Source organism: Ovis aries, chromosome 2 (genome assembly GCF_016772045.2).
Source record: "Ovis aries strain OAR_USU_Benz2616 breed Rambouillet chromosome 2, ARS-UI_Ramb_v3.0, whole genome shotgun sequence".
Classification (NCBI taxonomy): Eukaryota; Metazoa; Chordata; class Mammalia; order Artiodactyla; family Bovidae; genus Ovis; species Ovis aries.
In genome coordinates this window covers 216,117,371-216,122,592 of record NC_056055.1, presented here as the reverse complement: position 1 = coordinate 216,122,592, position 5,222 = coordinate 216,117,371, and positions in this window count along the sequence as shown.

Sequence of the window (5,222 nt, the reverse complement as noted above, 5' to 3'; positions counted from 1 at the left end):
AGAGGAGAGTGAAAAAGCTGGCTTAAAACTCAACATTCAAAAATGAAGATCATGGCATCTGGTCACATCACTTCATGGCAAATAGATAGGGAAACAGTGGAAACAGTGACAGACTTTATTGTTTTTTGGCTCCTAAAATCACTGCAGATGGTGACTACAGCCATGAAATTAAAAGACGCTTGCTCCTTGGAAGAAAATCTATGACCAACCTAGACAGTATACTAAAAAGCAGAGACCTTACTTTGCCAACAAATATCCCTTTAGCCAAAGCTATGGTTTTTCCAGTTTCATGCATGGATGTGAGTTGGACTATAAAGAAAGTTGAGTGCCGAAGAACTGATGCTTTTGCACTGTGATGTTGGAGAAGACTCTTGAGAATCCCTTGGACTGCAAGGAGATCCAACTAGTTCATCTTAAAGTAAATCAGTCCTGAATATTCATTGAAAGGACTGATGCTGAAGCTGAAACTCCAATACTTTGGCCACCTGATTCGAAGAACTGACTCACTGGAAAAGACCCTGATGCTGGGGTAGATTGAAGTCAGGAGGAGAAGGGGATGACAGAAGATGAAATGGTTGGATGGAATCACCAATGCGATGGACAAGTTTGAGCAAGCTCTGAGAGTTGGCAGTGGACAGGCAAGCCTGGCATGCTGCAGTCCATGGGGTCACAAAGAGTTGGACATGACTGAGCCACTGAACTGAATCCTTCAGAATGGGCTTCCTAGGTGGCACTAGTGGTAAAGAACATGCCTGACAGTGCAGGAGAGGAAAGTGCCACAGGTTCAATCCCTGGGTTGGGAAGATCCCCTGGAGTAGGAAATGGAAACCCACTCTAGTATTCTTGCCTAACGATCCCATGGACAGAGAAGCCTGGTGGGCTACTCTCCATAGGTTGCAAAGGGTCAGACATGGCTGAAGTGACTTAGCATTTAGCACTAGCAATCCTTCAGAATATTTTAAATTTATCCACTTAGATAGTGTTTATTTTGATCTGTTTTACCCCACAGTTCTTTGGTGGGGTATCTGTGTACACTATTATCCAAAGAAGTGTTTAATAAATGTATCTGTAATCTAGAGCCATGCTAGAAACACAGGTTAAAAATTATATTTCTTGGTTAAATATGAATGAACATTCTAATATCTCCTTGGCAAAATATAAATTTATTTGTAAATGGTAGTCATCTTCTTTATTACAGAACCATGAAATAATTGATGCCTTTGAATTATGGTACTAGAGAGGACTCTTTATAGTCCCTTGGGCATCAAGGAGATCAAATCAAATCAATCCTAAAGGAAAAACTAGTTGTGTTCAGTCATTCAGTCATGTCTGACTCTTTGCTGCCCCAAGGACTGTAGCCTGCCAAGCTCATCAGTCCATGAAATTTTCCCAGGCAAGAATACTGGAGTGGGTTACCATTCCCTTCTCAAGGGGATCTTCCAGACCCAGGAATCAAATCTGTGTCCCTTGTACTAGCAGGCAGATTCTTTACCATTAGTGCCACCTGGGACCCTCTATAGGACATCAACCCTGGATATTCAAAATGGAAGGATTAATGATGAAGCTGAAGGTCCAACACTTTAGCCACCTGATGTGTAGAGCCGATTCATTGGGAAAGACCTTGATGCTAGGAAAGACTGAGGGAAAGAGGAGAAAGGGGTGACAGAGGATGAGATTGCATGGATAGCAGCACTGACTCAGTGGACATGAGTTTGAGCAAACTGAGGGAGACAAAGAAGGACAGGGAAACCTGGCACGCTGCAGTTCATGGGGTCGCAGAGAGTCGGGCATGACTTAGCAACTGAACAACAACAAATCCAAGTAATCATAACATACAAAATAACACATACATCAATTCTCATTGCTGTTTCCTCACCACTCCTCAATTTCCATTGATTGTAACTCAAGAAACCCCAAACTCAAACACCACTGCTTCACATAACAGAAAATGTCCTCATCTGCACTTTTATAGAGAAAGCAAATTAGCTTTGGAGAGATCCACAAATTTACCTAAGATCATCAGATTACAACAAAAAGGGAAAAGGATTTTATAACTAATACATAATGCTATCCTTTATTAGACTTTGGATATTGATTATTAATTTCTCTTAGTTATTAATTTCTCTTTGGATCAGAAACTGTTTCTTCCTTTTGAATTTATTAAACATAACTTAGTCTGGAATTTCTGAGTTTTAAAGAGCACACATATTTTCTTATCTGCCTATCGTCTATCACCCTTTCCTCTGACAGTGCCTGTATGTTGTCTTGGCTTGTGGGGGTCTTCCTGTTACCCACTGGATACAATCTTGGAGGACTGTTAATCCAGATACCTACTCTCTACTAGCCAGTAGGACAGAAAGTGACCGGGCTAATCAGATTTTCTTTCCCTCAAAGATTCTTCCTGAGTCTTAACTGAATTAACATGTGGGCTAAAAGTGCCTGGAACCATCTTGTCTCACTGACAGTACTCTGAAGATCACGTTCATTAATCCAATTTCTTTTACCCTTACAGCTTCTCTGATGCCAGAATTTTCTGAGACCTGACTGCTAAGTTTAATATCTTTCTTTTGGAGTCTGCACACTTCATTATGTTCTAATTTACTCCTTTGTTAGATGAATTAGCAGAATTGGCTTTTGTTCATTGCAATCCATGAAAAGTAACTCATACAGTGTGGTGGGGACTTTCCAGGTGGTGCTAGTGCTAAAGAAGCCACCTACCAATGCAGGAGACATAAGAGTCATGGGTTTGCTCACTGGGTCTAGAAGATCCCCTGGAGGAGGGCATGACAACCCACTCCAGTATTCTTGCCTAGAGAATCCCATGGACACAGGAGCTTGGTGGTCTACAGTCCATAGGGTTGCAAAGAGTCAGCCACAACTGAAGCAACTTAGCATAGCACAGTGTGGTAGATAGTAGTGGTTCTCTACCAAAGATTCAGACTCCCTTCCAGAGTAGAGCTGCTGCTAGACAATGGGTACTATGTCAGGGAATACAATTCTTAGTTTCCCCAGTATCTAAGAAGGGCCATGAGACTAGTTCTTGCCAACTGAGTGAAGTATCAATGTTGATTGAGGGCCTTTGTCCTTGGTAGTAGAAAATATTTCTTTTTGTTTCTTTTTTGGCTATGCTGTGCAGCATGTGGGATCTTAGTTCCCTTGCCAGGGATCATACCAGCACTCCCTGCATTGGAAGCATGAATCTTAACCACTGGATTATCAGGGATGTCCTGAAAAAAGATTTCTTTTGCAGTAATGCAAAGGTAATTAAGGAGCATGTGTGCATGCTAGGTTGCTTCAGTCGTGTCTGACTCTTTGCAACCCCATGGAGTCTAGCCTGCCAGGGTCCTCTGTCCATGGGATTCTCCAGGCAAAAATGCTGGAATGGACTGCCATGCCCTCCTCCAGCGGACTTTTCTGACCCAGGGATTGAAGCTGAGTCTCCTGAGGCTCTTGCATTGCACGTGGTTTCTTTACCACTGAGCTACCAGGGAATTCATATAGTTAAGAAGCAGGCTTCTGTTTCTTCCCTCCTTGCTCTAGTGCACTCACTAGATGTGACCCTTGAAACTGTATGGTAAAAATGGAAAAGGCTTTGCCAGCTTGGACCCTGACTGCACAGAGAAGAGCCCTCTTCACATTGGATTGATGTGAATGAGAAGCCAGCATTTTTGGGTAAAGCCACTGATTTTTGCATTTGTGTTTTTCATCACCTATCAGTTTGATAACTAACACCTGCAGGTAGCATTAACTAAACTTTTTCAACATTAATAATTTTTCACTTAAATATATTATATTTATTTGGCATTCTTAGTACCACTTTATATAGTGGTATCAGTTGTAAATCAGTATCTTTAAACCTGATTCTTTGACTAGTAATTTATGGAACCACTGAATCTATTGCTGTTGTTCAGTCACTAACTCGTGTCTGACTTTTTGAGAACTCACAGACTGCAGCACACCAGGCTTCCCTGTCCTTCACCATCTCTGGAGTATGCTCAAACTCATGTCTATTGAGTCAGTGATGCCTTCCAACCATCTCATCCTCTGTCACCCCCTTCTCTTTCTGCCCTCAGTCTTTCCCAGAATCAAGGTCTTTTCCAGTGAGTTGAACCTACACATCACGTGGCCAAAGTATTAGAGCTTCAGCTTCAACATCAGTCCTTCCAATGAATATTCAGGGTTGATTTCCTTTGGGATTGACTGGTTTGACCTCCGTGCTGTCCAACTGAATCTACGGAATGTGATAAAATCTTTACAGCACAGGAGTAGAGCTAATTTGCCAGTACACTGTTAGTGCAAGGAGCAAAAGTTTTCCTTTAAAAGCAATGAAAATTTGCTGAAAAACTATGTTCAAATTTAAACTTTAGAATAGTTAATGGGCACTTTTAAGAAATCATATGAAAAGTTCATGAAAAAAGTACTGATAATGACTAGGGTCAAAGGCCATCAATAAATGTTTTCTGTGTAGTTACTGTCAACTAAAAAATATAGTCACAACCTGAAAGTAGAGAGTTATTTTATTTGGTGAGAATGTTTAGGACTCTGAGCCCAGGAGACAGCATCTCAGTAGTTCTGAGAAAAGCGCTGCAAGGAGGCAGGAGGGGAAGTCAGGCTATATACAGGTTTGCAACAAAGGGAGCAGGCAGTCTGAACGTGGAAGATCCGGTACCAAGTTAAGGAATTTAGCATTCTATGTATGGGCATATGCAAGCCACTGGGCTCACAGAATTCATTCCTTCATATGCACCTCAGCTATTTGGGGTCAATCTGTTTCCTTGTTCACCTTGCTTCTTGCATTCTCCCAGCTCCTCAGAAATCACCCTGAGGGGTGGCAGCATCCATAGGATCGCAATTTTGGGAGCTCTCATTCATTTTTGAAATTCACATCAGAAATCACTGATGGCTGTGACATTTCCTGTTTATTAATATGGCCAGGGATATTTTCATATCACATTATCAATCCACAAATATTTACTGAAATGGTGGTATTTGTACAAGGCAAATATAAATAACTCAATGAAGTACAACAAAAGAACAAAACATATTTTGTAAATTAGAGAAAAGTATACTGAAAAAGCAGCACTTTGACATTCTAAGCAATTCTAAACAACCTATCTCAATGTAAAGGAACCAAACATTGTTCTTTCAAATTTTTACTGTCATAATTAAGGTCTAATATAACTAAGATGGTATGTGTTAGTTAGTACGGTATGGTCTAATAT